Source organism: Orbicella franksi, chromosome 11, assembly GCF_964199315.1.
Source record: "Orbicella franksi chromosome 11, jaOrbFran1.1, whole genome shotgun sequence".
NCBI lineage: Eukaryota > Metazoa > Cnidaria > Anthozoa > Scleractinia > Merulinidae > Orbicella > Orbicella franksi.
Genome location: NC_138155.1, coordinates 10,517,085 through 10,539,729, shown reverse-complemented (window position 1 = coordinate 10,539,729; position 22,645 = coordinate 10,517,085). Strand labels below are relative to the sequence as shown.

At 37.8% G+C, this 22,645-nt stretch overlaps 1 long non-coding RNA gene across 2 annotated transcripts; it reads right to left on the bottom strand.

Annotated features, from left to right (window-relative positions):
- Nucleotides 1–9,273: 9,273 nt before the first annotated feature.
- LOC145502471 (uncharacterized) lies at nucleotides 9,274–15,980 on the bottom strand. Of its 2 annotated transcripts, XR_014051329.1 has the most exons (3): nucleotides 14,451–15,980; nucleotides 14,103–14,184; nucleotides 9,274–11,586 (listed from the first exon to the last, which is right to left on the bottom strand). It is a non-coding gene; the product is annotated as an uncharacterized LOC145502471 (long non-coding RNA). The 2 variants fall into 2 exon arrangements; XR_014051328.1 differs by lacking the exon at nucleotides 14,103–14,184.
- Between the last annotated feature and the right edge of the window lie 6,665 nt (nucleotides 15,981–22,645).

Below are 22,645 nucleotides of genomic sequence, written 5' to 3'. Positions count from 1 at the left end.
CAGGAAGGGGGCCCTCCTGGGGAAGTACTGATCCGGTGGTACCGGGGGTAGCCCCCCTGGAATAAAAGTTCCAGACCTGCCTCCAGGGGTGAGGCCCATATCCCACAGTCCCCGGGGGACTGAGGGAACCAGGAGGGGGAGCCCCTCCTGGGGGGAGTATAGATCAGGTGGTACCGGGGGTAGCCACCTTGGAAGAGGTAATTTCTCCGGACCTGTCTCCAGTGCGTTATAGCCTTACTGTGGGGTAAAGTGCAGTTAATGGGTGCACTTCCCTGCCACCGTCCTTTAATAACAAACAACAGAAAGTCACCAAAATACAGTCCCTGTTCATTGCACCCTTAATGACAAGGTCTAAGGCTTGCTAAGAGACAGACAGCCGTAGCCTATAGCCATTAAAGGTATTAGTATTATTAGTATTAGTATTATTATTATTATTATTATTATTATTATTATTATTTTATAAGAAGCAAATGATATCATAAGTATATACGGATAAATGTTTTTCTAAAAGTAGCGGAATAGTAATGTTCAGTATCTATACACGACATTCTGAATTGTAGTGTCAAAGCTTGCCCCCACTTTTTTTGGGAAAGACAGATTATTAGCCTTATTCATGGCGAACATTTCTATAGATCTAAATGATTTTGTTTATTTGCTTGAAGATGGTCCTGAAGCGTAGTATCAGGGGTTCAGATGTGTAGGGCAAGGGTCCCAGTCATGGGAGGGTGGGAGGGAAAAAGAAAAATCAGTGGCGAAGGATCGGCACAAACAAGAAGACTGAATACAACGAGGAGCGTGTGCTTGACTAGAGGTCAGGGGCATGAGGTGGACACGTGAGAGACATGACTGGAACCATTGATATACTGTCTTTTACAGATGTAGATAACAGTGGCCTTACTTAGGACATGAAAGGTTTGTTGTGATATCTAAAGGGGGTGATTGTTTTCAACTGGGAATCCTTGATGGACTTTGAGATCAGGAATTGGTGGCATGTTACTCATGTTACTGGGATTTACTTATGAGCGTGACACGAGGTTCATAGTGTTACATGTCTCTGAAATAAAGTGTTACAATGCAGAATGTATGTGCCTGTCTTTGAGATATTGTCTCTCAGGTCTCATTAACATCAGTTTATGGATGCCATAAACTTAAACTTAAACTGATAACGCTAACTAATCCATCTTTGTGAATTTGGAAACCTAACGTTCTGAGTTAGGTAACTCTTCGTCTGAGCATAACGTTTCCTTTTGGGTTACTCTTTAAATAATCGGGAAAGGGTGTGACGCTAGGACCTTGGGACCCTTACCCTATCCTAGACCATGATCAGCTTGATTTCGCAGTCCTACCCTAAACTAGGCACCAAAAACCTCTGCCCTATCCCAGAATAGATATTTTGCATGCAGAAACGTAATCACTATTGTAGTCCAACATAAGCTAACTAAGCCAATATCTTACAAAGTTACGTCCCAAATACTACATATGTGGTAGTATCTAAGCCATTACCAGAGTGCTCAAACTAGCGAGCTAGTGAGCATGCGCAATTGCAACAGTAACGACTCATCTCAGTAGAGTGCTCAAACTGGACATGAAAGCAGAGCTTTGTATGTCTTCGAGCGTTACATTTATTAGGAGGCCTTCAATGGGGAGCTTGTTACTTCGGAGTAAACACTACTAAATAAGTTAGATTTTTTCTCTCTAGTTTTTGTCACTCATTTGTATTCACCTTATTTGTATTCACATCTCACCCATAGTATTGTATTTGTCTTTGATTGTCTAATCCTTTTCACTTTGTAATTTAGACCTTTGTTGTATTACGTAACCTCAATATTTCTGCTTTGTATATAAGTCGGTGTTCCTGTAAATCGCAACCATTGTAAATAACTTTTTATTTCTTAATTTTTAACCCCAGAAGGTCGAACGGCCGAAACGTTCTACATTAAACTCGTATATATATTAAACTCATTATATATATATATATATATATATATATATATATATATATATATATATGTCTGGATTTATGAAAACGGTGTTAAAGACTGAATCAGGTGTTTTTTGATTTTTTTTTTTTTCATTTCTTTGTTTTTGTTTTCTGCTTTCGCTATGACAGCAGCTTGTAAATCTTACCTAGCATGAAATGTAGGAACTCCTTGCCGCATGTTTCATTTATTTAGGTATTTTTTTCATTATTCATCGACCCTCCCCCCCCCCCCTTTTTCAATTTGCGTTAAGTTTAGCCCAGGCTACACTCATCTGAATTTCAGTTCGCGCGGTGACTCTGACAAGGAGCGACCGATTAGCGTTCTGTATTTGCTGTCTAAAGGAAGTCTGCCCGAGGACATCATTAAGTCCAATGAAGGCCCAAGTCTAACGATTTGCTAGTAAGCGTCGTCCATTATCGTACCTGAGGCGGGCCTGAGGACATGTGTAAACTGTACGGGTCACATTTAGTCCCGTAACAGAAGGCCGTTTGCCCTGTGGCGATAATGTTGTGCTTGCTTTAGACAGCAAAAATCTTCCGCCACATCAATTTAGGGCTTAGACGTGCAATGGACTCGACATTTCCAGCTGCTGTTGGCGTCATTTGCTTTGAACTTTGATGTAGCTAAAGACTTAGAAAAAAATCTGTTGAAATCTGGATGTGCCATTCCGCGCTCGACAAAATTGAGGTACATCCGGGACATTGCTATTTGCGAGCAAAACATGGCCACGAGGAGAGAGAAGAACATGAGTTCAAGCGCTGATCGTGAGTAGAATTTCCTTGTTTTATCAATTTTAGGCGTTCTCGGCTTAGCTAAGTATCAGAACTGTCTGTGATTCGCTAGCGCGGAAGAAATTTATTTGCGTGGCTTCCGGGCGATAATTGACGTAACGACAACATGTTGAGTGTTCGCTTACTGCTAACTATGGCCTAGTTTGTCTGAAGTTCAATCGATTCTCGATGTAGGAAGCTCTTGTTCACTCCATTTAGGACGATGCAGGCCTTTAGAAAGCGATAGATTAGCTCTCCGCCGCGGTTTTGATATCTGTACGTTCGCGTTGATTTAGACTCCAATTTCATGTTAAAAGCACTCTTAATTAAATTGTACAATTCATGATTCAACGAAAAGACGGTGAATTTAGTCTTCCTGGCTTCAAAAGGCATACAGGAGAGTTATTTGCTGTTATTTGAGCTACGATAAGCCTCGTGGAAAGCTAGCTCTAGGACAGAATTGTAGCAAGTTAGATTATCAGTGACAAGTCAAATTCTATGGCTATGTTTTTGCGAATCCGGTCAGATATTGAAATGAAATGTCACGTAACGGCTACTTTTTGGCTGAAATATAGAGGTAAATAACCGATTCCACTGCTTACCATGCTCTTGTTAGCGTGACTGGCTAATTTAACCCACAGTAAAGACATAGTGAGGTCATTTAGGTGAAATCGCAGAGGTTAAGCCTGTCTAAATTAGTGCCGCGGCGAACCAAATGATCAATTTAAGCTCTAATTTAGTTTTGTTTGGCTCGTTCGACTCATTTTGCAGCGACTTTAAAGGCTTGTATAGGCATGGTATGGACTCTATTAAGAGTACACGAGGTAGATAGCACTCTCGGTGCGACATGGCCATATTTATGTACATTTTCTAACTGTTTTTTCAAAAACATGCCCGCTATTTTGGTGTAAAGTCTTTAACACGGTTTTCATAAATTCAGACATATATATATATATATATATATATATATAGGCAATTGTGGAAAACGAGGACGGACAACTTCGAGCGAAAAAAATATATATATACAGTAAAAAATCTAAGAAATCTAAAAAAAGGTTTAAAAATTTAATAAAAATAAACGTTTCGGTCAAAGACCTTCATCAGTTGCAGTGCAAGTGAATAATAAATTACAATAACCTTAAATAAGTTTACAGTATAAAAAATGACATCATATTACAAAGATGATTACATAACAGGGCGTGGTAACACATGAAAACGAAAAAATTAACCAATGATAAACAATCGGTGATTACTAAGCGAGATACTATGACAATGCGGTACAAAACTCAAAAGACACAAACCAAATAAGAATAAATAATCGAATATAATACAAATAAGATTAATATCAAAAAAGTAACGCGATTCGTCGAGTCAGCCGAAAGTGTAAAGGGACCCGCGTGTAAAATATTCAATGTTCAAAAAAGGCGGTCCCAAAATCCCCAAACAAAGCCCTTGAAACTATGCCGCGGCAAGGCACAACAGGCGCCCTAAACAGGGCCCTTAAACAACAATAATGTAATAAATTCCCCGATGGGGGCCCCTGAGAAAACCTAGCGCTAACAAAGCTAACAAGATCCAAAGTCAGGGCCTTTGAACACCTGAACTAAGATAACCGCCAAATTTGCAAGTTATTTTTGCGCTAATTGTAGTTTATTCTTTTTTTCGAGTGGAATTCCTGACGTTTGTTCAAGCCAAAAGGTGCCAGAGAGAACAACTGTGCACTCCAATATGCCTCTTTAGTGATTAAAAGCTTTTCGATGTTACTTGTATTGTTTGCATTTATCTGCACTTGATCAATACACTGGAAAGAAAAGTCGTTTAAGTCGTGCGGTGTTCTGTTGAAATGCACCGCTACCTCACAAGTCTTTTTCTTGGTCAGCATAGCAGACTTGTGGTTGCGAAATCTGACTCTAAAATCTGTTGTTGTAGAGCCAATGTATTGTAAGTTACATTTCTTACACGAAGCCAAATAAATGATATTTTTGGAATCACAGGAAAGTTTCAATCGTATCTTATAGCTCTTGCCTGTTCGAAAACTTTGGAAAGAATTTGATTCAACAAAGTAGTTGCGACAGAGATCACATCTTGTTCTTTTGCATTTAAAGCAACCCTTAACCTCAACAACCTCTTCAATCTTAGTGTTAGAGCCATAACGAGATGGCGCTAACAACTCCTTAAGGTTTTTAAATCTTCGAAAAGAGGCTATGATGGAATTTGGCGGAAAAAATTCTTTTAATTTGGGGTTGGATTCCAAAATACCTAGGTGTTTTCTGATGATGCGACCAACTTCAGGTAAATTTGGATTAAATGTTGTTACAAATGGAAACAATTTCTTCTCAGCTTTGGCACGAGTTCTAAGTAAGTCAGTTCTAGATGTAGTTAAGGCTTTAGAAAATTGATCTTCCACTAGTTTTGTGGGATAACCCTGATTGACTAGATAACCCTTGTATTCAGTTGTTCTCTCGGCAAGAAATACTTGTTCAGAGCAGTTTCTCTGTAACCTAGTTGCTATGCCATAAGGGATAGCCTTGAAAACGTGTTTGGGGTGAGCACTTGATGGTGGAAGATACAAGTGGCTATCAGTTGGCTTTGAATAAACGTCTGTCTGGATGAAACCCCCGATGAGATGTAAAGTTAAATCTAGCACGTCAAGCTCGCGTTCAGAAAAAACTAATTCAAATTTAATGGTAGGATATAGGGAATTTATAAAGTCAGTAAACTCATGCAGTGCAGGAAGGCCTTGTTGCCAGAGATCAAAAACATCGTCACGGTATCGCCACCATAAAGTCGGCTTTATGGGGCCAGAAAATTTAACTTGATAATCTATTTCCCCCATGGCAAGATCCGCGTAACTACAGGCGTTCTTTGGGCCCATGGCTGTGCCATGAATTTGTAGGAAAAAGTAGTTACGTGGACGCGGATCTTGCCATTGGGGAAATAGATTATCAAGCTAAATTTTCTGGCCCCATAAAGCCGACTTTATGGTGGCGATACCGTGACGATGTTTTTGATCTCTGGCAACAAGGCCTTCCTGCACTGCATGAGTTTACTGATTTTATAAATTCCCTATATCCTACCATTAAATTTGAATTAGTTTTTTCTGAACGCGAGCTTGACGTGCTAGATTTAACTTTACATCTCATCGGGGGTTTCATCCAGACAGACGTTTATTCAAAGCCAACTGATAGCCACTTGTATCTTCCACCATCAAGTGCTCACCCCAAACACGTTTTCAAGGCTATCCCTTATGGCATAGCAACTAGGTTACAGAGAAACTGCTCTGAACAAGTATTTCTTGCCGAGAGAACAACTGAATACAAGGGTTATCTAGTCAATCAGGGTTATCCCACAAAACTAGTGGAAGATCAATTTTCTAAAGCCTTAACTACATCTAGAACTGACTTACTTAGAACTCGTGCCAAAGCTGAGAAGAAATTGTTTCCATTTGTAACAACATTTAATCCAAATTTACCTGAAGTTGGTCGCATCATCAGAAAACACCTAGGTATTTTGGAATCCAACCCCAAATTAAAAGAATTTTTTCCGCCAAATTCCATCATAGCCTCTTTTCGAAGATCTAAAAACCTTAAGGAGTTGTTAGCGCCATCTCGTTATGGCTCTAACACTGAGGTTGAAGAGGTTGCTGAGGTTAAGGGTTGCTTTAAATGCAAAAGAACAAGATGTGATCTCTGTCGCAACTACTTTGTTGAATCAAATTCTTTCCAAAGTTTTCAAACAGGCAAGAGCTATAAGATACGATTGAAACTTTCCTGTGATTCCAAAAATATCATTTATTTGGCTTCGTGTAAGAAATGTAACTTACAATACATTGGCTCTACAACAACAGATTTTAGAGTTAGATTTCGCAACCACAAGTCTGCTATGCTGACCAAGAAAAAGACTTGTGAGGTAGCGGTGCATTTCAACAGAACACCGCATGACTTAAACGACTTTTCTTTCCAGTGTATTGATCAAGTGCAGATAAATGCAAACAATACAAGTAACATCGAAAAGCTTTTAATCACTAAAGAGGCATATTGGAGTGCACAGTTGTTCTCTCTGGCACCTTTTGGCTTGAACAAACGTCAGGAATTCCACTCGAAAAAAAGAATAAACTACAATTAGCGCAAAAATAACTTGCAAATTTGGCGGTTATCTTAGTTCAGGTGTTCAAAGGCCCTGACCTTGGATCTTGTTAGCTTTGTTAGCGCTAGGTTTTCTCAGGGGCCCCCATCGGGGAATTTATTACATTATTGTTGTTTAAGGGCCCTGTTTAGGGCGCCTGTTGTGCCTTGCCGCGGCATAGTTTCAAGGGCTTTGTTTGGGGATTTTGGGACCGCCTTTTTTGAACATTGAATATTTTACACGCGGGTCCCTTCACACTTTCGGCTGACTCGACGAATCGCGTTACTTTTTTGATATTAATCTTATTTGTATTATATTCGATTATTTATTCTTATTTGGTTTGTGTCTTTTGAGTTTTGTACCGCATTGTCATAGTATCTCGCTTAGTAATCACCGATTGTTTATCATTGGTTAATTTTTTCGTTTTCATGTGTTACCACGCCCTGTTATGTAATCATCTTTGTAATATGATGTCATTTTTTATACTGTAAACTTATTTAAGGTTATTGTAATTTATTATTCACTTGCACTGCAACTGATGAAGGTCTTTGACCGAAACGTTTATTTTTATTAAATTTTTAAACCTTTTTTTAGATTTCTTAGATTTTTTACTGTATATATATATTTTTTTCGCTCGAAGTTGTCCGTCCTCGTTTTCCACAATTGCCTACAAATTTCATTACTCGAGGTTTGGACTACGAATCCTTTTGGATCCTTCTGGCGCGTGGCATCCCTGTTGGCTCGAAGCATCTTAACTTTTTATATATGCATATATATGTATATCTGTATGTATGTGTGTATGTATGTGTGTATGTATGTGTGTGTATGTATGTATGTATTATATATATATGGGGGTGCTTCCTCACCCCGAACATTTTGTAGGGTACTCAGACAAGGAGCTTAATGCTCGATAAGTCAGCTTCAGTTCCAAAAGCGCTACCAGGTTTAAGTCGATAATTAAGTGTTTTACTTGCCAATGGACTAAAAGAAAAAGTTGCGTCAGAATTTAGCTGCTGTCATTTAAAGTAAAATATATTTATGAACTTTGTCTCGTAGCATTGACAAATCGTCATGCTGTTGTTAAGGTCCCGTATCAAAATGCACACTGCGTGTAAAGGTGTGTAAAGGACAATCTTTGTTCACAATATTTGCCTCATTAGCATAAGTGATACAGTTTCTAATGGAGCTATAAAAACATTAGTTCTGAATATTGAAATGGCACAGCACTATTAACTGTCCCGAGAAATTTGAGCCCGATGTATTGAATACTTTTTGTGTGGCGCGGGTTTAAGAACCCAAAATTTTACAGAGTGTATGAGCTCATTAGCGCTTTTGCTACTCTGATATTTTGTAGTTGTTGAAAGCCAATTTGTCCTCGAATATTACATCTAACGAGCCAGACCTTTCACCATTCTTTATCTTTAATTAATGCAATTGCCTTTAGCTTGCTATTCCGGCAGTTACTAAGTTTCACAAGCTCTTCAAATGTTTGTAGTCAATTTGTGTCTAGCGTGATGCCTTCTCTGCGCAAAGTCGTAGGTTAATGAGCACCGGAAAAGTTGAAAATTTACAGAGTATGTAAATAACATGTAATTAACATGTAAATAATCAAAAAGAGACTGTAAAGAATAATTTATATGATTTTTCCCCTTTTACATGTTTTGGAGGTTTCATGTAAAAAACATGTAAATATTTTAAGTGAAACATGTAAATGATGAAGAAAACACTGTAAATGTTTCAAAGCAAAGGGCTAGGATCATGTAAATAACATGTAAACTGTTCCTGCAAACACTGTAAATAGCCTGTAAATTTCTTGTGATTCAACCTGGAAACCCGTAAATAACATGTAAATTTAATACAGGGAGGCTGCCATAATACTGTAAATAACATGTAAATAAAAAAGGGGAGGCTGTAAACAACATGTAAATAAAAAAAGGGAGGCTGTAAATAACATGGAAAATGAAAACAGGAGCCTGTAAATAATGTGTAAATCAAAAAAGGGAGCCTGTAAATAACATGTAAATCGAAAAAGGGAGCCTGTAAATAACATGGAAATCAAAAAAGGAGCCCATAAAGAACATGTAAATCGAAAAAGGGAGCCTGTAAATAACATGTAAATCAAAAAAAGGGAGCCTGTAAATAACATGTAAATCGAAAAAGGGAGCCTGTAAATAACATGTAAATCGAAGAAGGGAGCCTGTAAATAACATGGAAATCAAAAAAGGGAGCCTGTAAATAACACGTAAATGGAAAAAGAGAGCCTGTAAATAATATGGAAATCGAAAAAGGGAGCCTGTAAATAACATGTAAATCGAAAAAGGGAGCCTGTAAATAACATGGAAATCAAAAAAGGGAGCCCATAAAGAACATGTAAATCGAAAAAGGGAGCCTGTAAATAACATGGAAATCGAAAAAAGGAACCTGTAAATAACATGTACATTGAAAAGGGGAGCCTGTAAATAACCTGTAAATTGGAAAAGGGAGCATGCAAATAACCTGTAAATTGAAAAATGGAGCCTGTAAATAACCTGAAATGGAAAAAGGGAGCCTGTAAATAACATGGAAATCGAAAAAAGGAACCTGTAAATAACATGTACATTGAAAAGGGGAGCCTGTAAATAACCTGTAAATTGGAAAAGGGAGCATGCAAATAACCTGTAAATTGAAAAATGGAGCCTGTAAATAACCTGAAATGGAAAAAGGGAGCCTGTAAATAACATGGAAATCGAAAAAGGGAGGCAGAAACCCTGTACGATAAATGACTTGTAAATAATAACCTGTAGAAAAATGCATGGAATGTACTGTTTTATTGTAATCAAATCTGTTGACCTTAATTATAATAGTAGAAAATATGCAAATTTATACAGAATCAGAACAAACTCATTAAAATTCAAATAGTTTTTATATGCCATGAATAAGGTTTACAATGTATACATTGCAACAAATAAAACATGTTTTCTTTTCTATCTATCCATACCAAGACGACTTAAATAAATGTAATTTTGTGCATGGCCAAAATACTGTACTTTAAAATACCATGACTGCTCCTTTAACCGAATTCAAGCACTTTTCAAGAAGACTACTAAAATTCAAGACCTTTTCAAGATTGTGCGAAACCATGTCATATTCAGCTCTATTTAATTCGTGAATAATAAAACGATTAAGAACTATACTGTTGTCAGCTACAACTAGTAAAAATTTTGCAATTTAGGTGTATTACTAAATTAAAATTGTTTGCAAATAAATACCTGTCTTAAATATATACTAAATCCACAAAGTCAAATGTAACATAATGATAATACCTTTGTCATAAAATGAATGAATAAACTGTTTTTTCTTACTAAGTAATTAATGTAGGATTAAATTAGCCTTAATTATTATGAAAAATGGGGGAGGCACAATGACCTCGTAGTTACATGTAGTGCACTCAACTCCTGATCGAGCGATCCAGGTTCAAGCCCTAGGTGGGTATATTCTGTTGTGTTGTTGGGCAACGCACTTTACTCTCAGTGCCTCTCCACCCAGGTGTATAAGTGGGTACCAGCGAATTTAATGGTGGGGTAACCCTGCAATGGACTGGCATCTCATCCAGGGGGAGTACAAATAGTCCTAGACGCTTCCTGCTACAGAAAGCGGGATAAGCTCTAGCCTGTTGGGCCACGTGGCTCGTATGCGGGCTTTACCTTTACCTGATTATGAAAATTACTGCAATGTAAGTGTGAAGTATTGATCAACTTTTTTCATAGAGTGAATCGTTCTTTTGAAATAACAGAAAACAGGGAGAAAAAACATTTACCACAAGATAGAAATTGACATTTTAAATTCATCATAAAAACATTCATGCAAAAGGAATACTACATTGCATAACATAAAACAAGGCTTCTGACATCTTTTAGGCTATGTTTACAAAGTCACAGTTTCCTTCTTTTTCCAAAACTGTACGGAATCCAAACAATACAAACATTTTGGACCCCTGACAAAACATTCACTGTAAACAATATTCAAAATTTTACTTCAAAAAGCTGTACTGTAAAAAAAATGCATAGGGGCCTGCTGAAATTGAAAGGCCTATCTAGTACCATAGTTCCCACAACACATCATAAGTTAATAAATTACATGTATTGTTCTGGTACTAAATGTATGTAAACATAGCCTTTTCTTTTTATGATGAAATCTTATAGCTGCTGTATTGAACAATAAGTATCAACCTAGCAATCTAAGATATTTAAATTTGATGCTAATTCACTAACACAGGTAGGTGATACTTCAAAGCATTAAAAAGTGTTTAGTGGTTGAATTTATGCCAGAAAGCTGCCAGACCATATCAAAGTGTTGAAGGTCACCACGTTAGACTGTAATCCACCAGGGGCCCATTTCTCAAAGGTCCCAAAAAGTTTTCGCACCCAGAAAGCCATACTGAAATCTGAAATCTTATGCTAACAGAGCTGTTTTAATTGCTTATTCTCAATATGAACAGAGGTTTCCTTCACACAAGAAGTTCCAGGCATATACAGCTCTTAGTTTTTAGACACAGCTTAATTAAAGATGGCTTTGTGGGCCCGAAAAGTTTCCAGGACCTTCAAGAAATGGGCCTTGGACCCCTTATAGAGTCATAAGTACTGTAGACTTCTCAGTGGCTGATTTTTTCCTGATCAAACATCAATGCCAAGGAGTATGCATATATTGACCACTCTCAATTTTAGTTCATTCTACAAGGAACATAAAACATTTCGTTAAATAAGATAAGTTATGTCTGAGTATGAATCAGCAAATTCTGTGTATGATATCAATCAGCGAATTTTACATGGGAGTTATTATTTTGTTTCTTATCATTCCAATTTATACTGTGACCTTTGAAATCGGACCGTAGCCGGTCATGTTGACTGGCCAAAGTAATTTTAGCTCGGTCACGTCTCGTTTCTGACCGGTCAGGATATTTACGCAAAAATCAAGTACATGTAATGTGAGCCAAATTAAACCCACAAATATAGTTTGTTTGTTCCACTCACTGCTAGACCGTTTAAAAATTGGCTTAATATTTTTCCGAACGGATTTAACCCCAGTCACTCTAATGGCATTCCTATTGATCTTGAATGCATGACAAACAGCAAGCAAATGGTCTTTAGCCGTTCGAACAGATACATATATGCACTGGTGTATGTTTTCATTAGAGGTCATAATAAAAAAGAGATTAAAAACTCTCAGATTTACAGTTGGGGATTTGATTGTTTATTCAAGAATGAACAACATGACCGTCTCAACATGACATGACTGGTCAACATGACCGGTGAGTGAAGCTTTTGGCCAGTCAAGTCACCATTCTGGCCAGACATTGCCCGTTGACCGGCCATTATTTTGAGCCCTGGATATTCATCAATCAAACAGATCTTACATCTACATCTGTAGCTACTGTGTGACAAAAACTTTGCATCTCTGATTGGAAGGCACTGGATGTCAGAGGATGTAGAAGAACTAAACTCAAAATGCGTGGCAGTAAATATTCAATGTTCACTATCTTCTACATTGTAATATTCATGCACAATAAATCAAACTCCTATCAAACAATGTTTAAATAATAAGTCAAGTTATTTGCAAGCACAATTTGATTGTTTCTTATGTACACTTATGCTCTATTGGTGGACAAAGGTACAGCTGATGTCATAAATGTTTGTTTTTGTTTCTTTGTTATGTATTACGAAGCAGATAGATTCTATGTTGTCGTGCATCTGTTCAGTAATAGATCACAGAAGACATCAAAATGTGGTAAGAACATCAGTGACACATGCCTGAAAAATTCACAGATTCTGTGACAAACTCTGGTAATGGCTTATGTGAATATTTTTTGTTTTTACCACATTTTGGTGTTATCTGTGATCTACTCTGGGCAGAAAAAAGCCAGATCTGATTTCCTCAGCCAAGTAAATTTTGCTCTTGGGAAGTGAAAATAGAAGTTCAGTGGCCTGGTGGGCAAGTGAAATTACAATGTAGCCTCAGTAGTCTTGTGAGTCTGACTAAAAATGCCAGCTTGATAAATGATAATTTCCAGTCATTCCATTTCAAAACTTAAGACCTGAAAGATTAGTTAATTATTAGGTTGAAAGCAAGAATTAGTTAGGAATCCAAGTGTACTTCATTCGCATTTGTCCTCTGATTTCCTTACTGGCCACCACACTGGGAACTAATATTTAAATGGGGGCAAGTGAAAACTGAAATTGACTGCCCCACTGGGCAAGTGACTTACAATTTTTTTTCCTGCCCTGCTACAGATGAATGAACAGATGCATGACACATGAAACCTACATGTATTTGGTAAGAGCCCAATTTCGTACAAGTAAAATGTACAGCTGTGACAGGGCTCTAAAGTGCTGTCTGGTCATCCCAGGGTAAGGCAATCAATTGAAATAGATCCGTAAATTGATATAACTCAATAAATTGAAATTAATGTAAGTGTTATCAGTGCTATCAATAAATTGAAAGAAATTCATACTCACATGCTAGAGAAGTTTCAAGTTATCGATTTGATTTTACCAAATTTATCAGTCATTAGAGAATCAATTGAAAGTTGGCCTCTCTTTGTTAGTTCACATAAACTGTAGAAAAATTGTGTCCCTCAACACAATGTTTGATTGTAACTTTTTTATGTAGATTTCAAAGGCACCACCAAAGACCCCCAACAACATAGTCCCTGATACATGTATGCCAGCAAAATATTCTGTTTACAAGATACAGTGTTATGTTTTTATGCAATTGTATTCATGATTTCATATTTCACTTTATATCTTTTGTTCATTTCTTTCTTATTAAATGTTGCTTAAAAGATAAGCTAGTATCAGCAAAATTGATAATGCTTATTGAAAATTTGATCACAATCAATTACTCGTGACGAATCCTTTTATTGATTTCTGATATCATTGACTACTTTCTATTGATTGTTATGAAATAATCGATTGACTATACTGTGTCGTCCAAGACAAGTAGATTTTCCTGCCTGGGCAAGTTACTCTTCCTTTTTTTTTTTCAAGCCCTGTGTAGTTTTCATGACAGTTTGAGGTACATGTACACTTCTTTATAAATTATCGTAGTGTTTTTTTTGTGAAAGAAAATTTCACAACATTTAACTTACTATCAGCACCAGTGGGTGCAATGTCCATGTACAGTTGTGTAGCATATTGTAACTTGCATGTAGGTACAACTGTAGACACTTTAGTAATTTCAGAATACTTACACTAGCATAAGAGAAATTTCCCTGCTGAAGATGGCACATTACATTTTAGCTTACTAGCATTCACATCAGAGGGCAACATAACCTTACAAGAGAATGCATCAAAAGGAATCATAAGGTGCATATAAGCCAATAACAAATGTCGCATGCTCTTACTCGGTTATCGAGAACAGATAATAACAGATAATAAAGCTCTTTATGCACGGCAGGTAAACATCAACAAAGTCGATTCCACAAGCAACGTAACTTCTCCTTGATAATGACACATTCACAGCCAAAGGCAAAACGAAATGTAAACGTATCTTGACGTTACTTTACTCTACTCGTTCAGTTTATGCAAAACTTGCTTACCTGTTGTTGTTGTTGCCTGTAATCGCTATCTTCAGCTTGTGGGTAACGGAAAACTTTGCCTTGAAACCGTGCACGATGACGAAGCGAAGGTAGAGTGGATTTTGGCCCGCTAAAACAGAGCTCGAGTTCGATGGAAGTTCCAACGAACTGCCAAACATGGCGGGAGAACCGAGAGGACCTGGTACCTAACAAGAAGACCGCTGATTCCTGTTTGTTGGAGATCGGGTACTCACAAGGCTGGTATGCTCTTACAAAGGGACTGGGATAACAGTGACGCCAATGAAAGCACAGAACGGTAGAAATCACCAAAAAACAAAACAAAACAAAACAAAAAAAAAAAAAAACAAAATGTCGTTTTGGTACCGAAAAAAAGTCAGCTATCATTTTCGGAAAGGCGATAAGTCCTATCGTTTTCGGGAAATGGACAAAAAAGCCCTAATAAGTACGAGAATACTCGAGCTCCTCTAGAATAACCGAACAGATAAATTTTTTTTTTTGCGCAACCTAAAATTAACCTACAGAGCTTTCAAAGTAGACCAGATAGCCTAAAACAGCGTTTCAAAGCATTCGAGAGAAAACGGTCGTTGGGCCGACCGTGTCCCTTATGGTTCCCTGCCTAACCTAACTCGCGTCAGTTCAAACTCGGTAACCAGGGCTCTTTCCGTCTTGAACTCACACAACACGTGACGCTTTCATGGTCCTTCATGAATAAATACAACCGTGTCCGAGAATTAATTTTTCTCTTTTCTAGAGACGTAAGCTTGGGACGCCTGCATGTGCAGTAACAATTCTAGTTTTATTTTGACGTTGTGGATGCGCGGAAAGTTCACAAGAAGACAGCTTAGTGCGGTGTCGATCAATGCAGCGATTTAGTTTGGTGCATACCTTCTAACCCAACTTCAATTTAAAGCACACTATAGCACATACTTGGACTTTAGAGAAGTTCAAATGCTTCAACGTAAAAGGCACCTTAATGGAGGCTTCACGGTAGGTTTACGGAGCTTTAGCGCGGTGTTACATTTTAACTTTACGCGCCTTTAAAAGGTCCCATTTATATGTTCTCGGTTACCCGAGACAACCCTTCCTCCCTCTCCCCCCCCCGTCTCCCCAAGTTTAACCTGGCCGGGGTGACTTTTCATTCATTTCTTTGCAAAATCCAACCAACCGTTTACAAGAGGATAGCGAACCTGTCGGTAACTTGGAATTTACATCATTTGAACAGTCTCCGTTGGTTGAGCCGTTACACCAGAGTTATATTAAATAAGCCCACTTTTCCATTACATGGCTTTTGCAGGGTTTAGGCAGGCCCTCTCTTAAATTTAGATCTTTTTTTTCTAAGAGCCTCCATTTTACATTAACGTGGTCTTTACAGTTTTTCGAAAAGCCCCCATTATCTCATTTAAATTGTTTTCACAGCCTTTGCAAGGTCCCCCTTTTTAATTTACATGCTTTTAACAGGCTATTTACAGCCCCCCAACGCACCCGTGCAACTTCTAGGTTTTCCATTTACATGGTTTTTACATGTTTCTTACAGGCCCCCTTTTTTCATTGACATGCTTTTTACATGTTTCTTACAGACCCCCTTTTTTCGTTTACATGGTTTTTACAGGGTTACAAACATAACATTTCCAGACTTTTTACAGCATTCACTTGAATTATTTACACGTTTCTTAAATGGTTTAGCAAAGCAATTTACATGTTTTTTACAAAGGCAGATACTGTAAAAGTGCGTAAAATATTTTACAGGTTTTTACATGTTCTTCAAATGATCATTGTCGACAAAGACAATGTAAATCACTATTTACAGAACATTTACATGCTGTACTAAAAGCTGTAAATTTCCTGTAAATTTATGTTACAAAACCCTAACATGTAAATTATAATTTACAAAGAATGTAAACCAAGATTTACATACTGTAAATTAAAATTGACATGTCCATGTAAATTTTCAACTTTTCCAGTGGAGGAAAATTGTAAACAATGACATCAGCAAAGATTGTCCTGTAGAGAGCACGAAAATATTTCTTACAGTGATGGCAGTCCTCTCTATTTCCAATCCGCCCACCACGGCACTCACAATGGTTGTTCTCACAATGGCCAAAAAGAGGACAGTTTCTCTCTTCCAGACAAGGAAACGGATGAATGCTTCCCCGTACAGCTGTAAAGACCAAAATGAAAACAGTTAAGTTGTGGTTTACTAGGGTCGTTTAGTCTGCTACAATTTCTCAGTTCATACTGAAACGTGTTCGAAAGTAATTTGCTTCCCAAGCCATTGAGTGCTTAGCAAAATATTGTGATCCACACAGCCATCGTCGTATACGTAACGCGTAAAGAATAAAACGCAAAGGTTTTGATCTCTTTTAGGCCACCGTCCACGCTGAGATTCCTGCCGGGTATTAAAAAGAAATTTACCAAGTAAGTTTTAAATTCTTGACTATGTTAGGCTGCAGTTTATTTCTTTTGCGTGGTTTCATACGGGAATGCGGCGCAGTTTCCGTATTTCAGTGACGAGATGCATTGTCGTGGCAACTACGGCAGTGACAGTTACTGTCTCCCACCGAAATGTCTGTTGCCTTTACAAGACAAATTTTGCATATTTTCTTCTGTTTTAGTATAATTTTTTTTTTTTTAACGCCACTATGAACAACAAATCACGAGCTCGCGTACTCTGCGGGAAATAACTAACTGCATGGTCATGTAATAAACGTAATTGCCAGTGTGATGGTTAATGACTGATAGTGGATGAAAGCAAAGGGTTACAAGCAAAAAATCCAATCAGAATTAGGCATTGGTATGCACCGTGAAATAAATGCAATTCTACAGTCATGTCACGGTAATGTTGCTACTAGAACTAAAATACTGAGGCTTCCTCCCCATTACGCCGGAGGAATTGGAAACGCCGCTTTTTTTTTTTTTTTTTCCTACGGTTAGGCCTACCGTCCACACTAATCCGTCACGAAAACGGAGCTTTTCGAAACGCTCTTCAAACCGGGGGAATTTGAGAACGGCTTTGGGTTGTGTTTTAGTGTGGATGGGAAACATTTTGAAGACGGAGCTTTTCGAAAACGATGACTTCACGATAACCATATGATTTCCCTGGTGGAGTTTTTTCAAACACAAATCCAGAAAGACTAGTGATTGTTGCGTTTTTATATCCTTCCGGCTTAGCGTGGACGGAAAACATTTGATGCATTTTCAGAGAGAAAACATCGTTTTCAAATTTTTCCAGCCAAGGGTGAACCGGGCCTCGTGCACTGCAATTTGTAAATGCATGCACCGTTAAATAAACACAATTATTAAAAATAGGTCCGCAAAGCGTACTTGTTTGGGCTTAGATTTACTGTGATTCCATTCAGTTGGAGTGCTAGTTTTAAACGTCAGTATTCGGGAGTTAAAGTACTACAAGTGAATGCGCCATCACTAGAAAGATACAGGCATAAATTTAAATAAATAAGGTCATATCGATTATTATGTATCAACATAGGTGAGTCGTTATTAATTTTATTGAAGACTGCTTACAGATATCAAATTAACTTGTGTATGTACTGTCAAGAGGGTTTGCTGGAATATCTAAGCCAGTTACATAATAAAGTCAGCAACTGAGAATTCAACAGTTAGTCCCAAATAGACACCTTGTCAATGATGTCGATTCCACTGAAGTTCTGAATAAGTTTTGTCGTGACTACAAAGAAATGTTGTCATGTGGAATAAAAATAATTAATTTACATACAGGATGTAGGTTCTTTTGTTGATTGCCAGCTTTAAGATGATCCAAAATGTGGTAAAATGGTACTGTAAATGCAGTAAAAATAATATACATAAAACATATTTTTCATACAGTTTGTAGCGGAGCTCCGGCGGCCCGAAGGGCCGCCAAGCGGAGCCCCATACTCATATGGGAAAGAAAAGGAGACCCGTGAATGGATTTTTTCATGGTTTTCATGGCCAGCGGTATTGCTCGTGGGCGCGTACGCACGACGACGACGACAACGACGGCGGCGGAGTTGCCCAACATGGCGGCCATTCTCCAGCTAATAGGTTGACAGAGACATGCACCTTCGGTTTGTAGCGCAAGAATGCCATTTTTCTTGGCGAGATTTTTAAGGAAAAGAAAACTCATTTCTATTTGTTATGTCGACAAACGATAGCGAACGTTGATCTAATGCTTTTAAGATAGGGTTGCACTGAAGCAAATAAACAGAAAGCAAGAATTAGCAGGCAAAGAAGTAGCCAAGAAGATCGCGAAAAAGAGCGGGCCAGCGCTGGGGAAGGAGGCGAAACAGTACTGAACAATGCCGTGAATTATAGCGGGTCAAGGGCTAGAGAAAGGAGGCGAAATAATACCGAAAAATGCTGTTAACCAAAGCTAACAAGGGCCATAAAAAAGAGGCGAAAGTACCCGACAAATTGACTCAGAAGACTGCAGTCCAAGTTTCAAAATTTCGCGTGAGGTGACGCTGTGCAGCCGCGCAAGAAAAGTCACATGATTTGGTCCGGTGATGAACAAGAGAAATGAAACGTGCCCGAGTGTTTAGAGAAATTACAAAACAGTAAACACAGCGGGAAAAAGTGGCTGATTTGTTAATCTATCGAAAAGATTAGTTCAGCTCAGTCTTCACAACTTTTGCTGCAACTTTCTGCCTGGAAGATTTACACTGGCCGAATTGAATTGCCAACTTGCTGTAAGTTACTTTTGTTGTAACGTTTGCTATGAAAATTAACAAGTTGCCTCGGCGATAAAAGCTTATTTTCAATTGGAACCCTTCTTAAAGTCTTCCTTATTTGAAGCCTTGTTGTGAGACATTTTCTAAATTACATCGTTTTAATTTTGCTCATCTCTAAACAATAACACGTGAATCGCTTTGTGGAGGTTGTTGTAAGTTGTAAACAAATTAAGTTTTCTGTCGATTTTTGTCGTCAACTTGAGCTTATAACCTCACGTCTGAGAATAAGCTTAACCAAAACCGTATTTGTAAACACGGCCGGTCGAATTTTGAAGTTTTCTCTCTGTTAGTTGGCACAGCCATCTCGTAGACTGCAAAAATTTCTCCGTCTTCTGTTGTTGAAAACCAAGAAAGGTGTACAAACCATTTTAAGCCGAAGCGAAAAGGATTTTTGACGTTCCTATGTGAAGATTTGCATATTGTGATTACAAAGTATGCAGATTCCTCGTTTTGTTAGTTCAATTTATTCGGTTTGGCGAAATGCTTGGGTGAATTCCCAGGTTAATTTGGTGGAAGACTGGCAAAGCTAAATTAAGCCGTCGGCAAAAATACACACTGTGATATTCAAATTTAAGCGTGAATAATTATTAAACTTTAACACTGCAAGCTTAAACGAATTTTCTTTATACTTTCTTTCATTCGGTTACCTTTCATTGAGAAGGGATTTACTGTTGATACTCAGATGAAGTGATATGTATATTGTGTTTATAATGTAGATTAGCTTGTTTTATTTAGTTGTCTGTCTAATTAGTTCGGTGTGGTGAAATGCTTATATAGTCCAGATGTCGAGTAGACGATTGTGCATGTAAATCCTGTCTGCAAATAAAGCTCTACTTTGATTTTGATTTACTATTTCATTTTATTAGTGCCACTGCTTTTGGTTGGGGGTACATGGGCCCTATTTTCTTAATCAGAGGTTATTCCCCAATGCAGTATTCACAATTAAGATGGAAATGTTCCTCAAAAGTGAGATAGTACTAATGCACAAAAAAAAAAGAAAAAAAAAATGCAAAGAGCTTTACTCGGTAAATTGAACAGTGTAAATGACATTTACATACTTAGAAAAAATTTAGGGTGTAGAAGTTCTTGCCCTGACCACTTCTCGGTAATAGAAATAACTTTTACATACAAATATACACAATTTAGTTGGTGAGAGTGCTCTCCTGTCTCCACTTTCTTTCTCTCTCTCTCTCTCTGCTCTTTTCTTCACGCTAATTTTTTTATTAACTAATTCATTAACCGAATGTCACTGACTGTTTTCTTTGTTGGGCATGCATACTTTTTTGCTCGTCGAAGAAAGTTTCAGTTTCTTGCTGGCTGTTTCCTTTGTCCTGTCCGGTACCAGTTCATTTGTGATATAACTTTGTGAATTCTCTATTACCCTCAAATTTCATCTCATCAGGATGATAGAATGCACTCTTAGAGTGTTCAATCATCGTTTTCAGTCGCTACAATTTTCGGAAAAAAGCAATAGTGTTCTTAATTTCCTTTTACTTTGTGTTAGGACCTTTTACAGGCCTTCTGATATTACGCGATGGTGCGATTTCGCACAATCGACCTCAAATCGCATCCGACCGCACAATTCATGAAAAATCGCATAATTCAGAAAAGAACACACAACATTCATAAAATAAAACATAAATCGACAAGTTTCTTAGGAATTCCTGTATAAATATGCCATTTTTAAGATGATTTACCTTGGAAAAAGCCTAAAAAACCTTTTTCACCTTCGATTTTGTAAACATTCGAAGCTCCAAGGCATTATTTTGCATGTCGGGGGCCTGGTACGAGTATTATTCTTAAAGAGTTGCCCATTGGTGAAACACAAACGCGCCCTTTGTTCGGAATAGCCAATGTAAATGGCTGATATATACACATACGGACTGGATGGAGTTTATACGTTCGATTGGAAATATGGTTTGATCAGTCCGGAATATCCCGGTAAATTAGGACAGTCATGACGTCATGAAGTTATTGTTAGCAGGGAAAATGGCGGACCTTTTATGCGGACAAAGAAAATATGTTGTTTCCAGTCTCACATAGAGTCTGGCCAGCATTATCCAGGACTTTTTGCGACCAAACGTTGAGAAGGAGAATAAGCAGCCATTTTGGTAGTGGGAGAACGTTGACTGTCTTCTAATCAATGAGTTTTTTTGGTGTCAAGCGATGATGTAGACGCGATTTTGTGGCCAAATATTAAGGTTAGTAAAGTGTACGCGTTATTTTCTAGTATTCACGTATTTTTCATTAAGCTGTGTATGTTTTTTACTGGTTCTAGTGTTGTTAAAGTTTCATCATGCCAAATTACACGGTTGTAAACAACGTCGATTTGAATTTGAGGCGTTATAAGTGTACCTGAACCGCTGTTGTTATAAGACTTGAGTAATGCATCGTTCCTTCATTTTTATGACAGTTGTTTTCAATTTCTCTCTCTTAAGTACATGGCAGAGCATACTCGACTGCTCGAGGCACTTTGCCGACTTTTTGGGGAAAAAACAAAGGGAAAAGAGAGGAAATAAGACGTCGCTAAGTACGCGGACGAAATTAAACAAATTTGGAAGGTCTCTGGTTTGGTGGATTCACCGAATGTGCACCCCCGTTTTATCACTGGAGAGCCAGCAGCCTGTTGAAAACCACCTACAGCACAGAAGTGGCAGCGAAACAGACAGGCCAGGGGTAGTGCAGTGATTCTCTGTAAGTGGATGCTATCAGTGTCCCAAGGAATGGCACAAAGGGTAGAGAGATTGTTTGTGCTCATTTACCAGACGTTGAGGGCTATGCAAACATGTAAGTTAAGGTTTGTCGGGGGCATTGTACTCTTTTTTTTGGGGGGGGGGGCATTTTTTAAAAACTATACACACTACAGCTGTTCTTAGTAGATGATTTTTCTTTTCACCTCCCTATGAAGCCTGAGTGTACCAGAAAGTAATGTTTTTGTAAAGTAATTTTTATGAATGCAAAGACTGAAAAGGTACGAGAGTTTAGAATGTAGTGTCGGGTGTTGAACATTACTAATTGTGAAACTAATGCAAAACTTTAATTGGTTGTGAACAGGAAACATATCAGTTTGGTTAAGAATATGTAATAAAAATTAGAAAACATAAGAGTTATCAGACCACTTAAGGGCAATCACTTATTTAGTTAGACTAATGTGGTAACTGCATTCAAAATAAACTCGTATGTTAAAACGAAAAATACATTTGTAATAATATTGACATCTGTAAGCAATGTAATAATCTTCTAAGTGCTTGAGATTTGCTTCAGGTCCTGCATTCTGCTAAGAGGCAAATTCAAGGTCGAGAGTACCTAAAGAGTGAATAAAATAAAATGGCTTTCACTTTCAAGACTGAATTTGTTTTGTATACTTCAAATAAATATATAATAAAACCTTGGGACATGTGGATGGATTGTGAATGCTCCCTTGTCAACCTGTCGAGGAATTATATTTTGATATTTTTGAGTAAATAACTT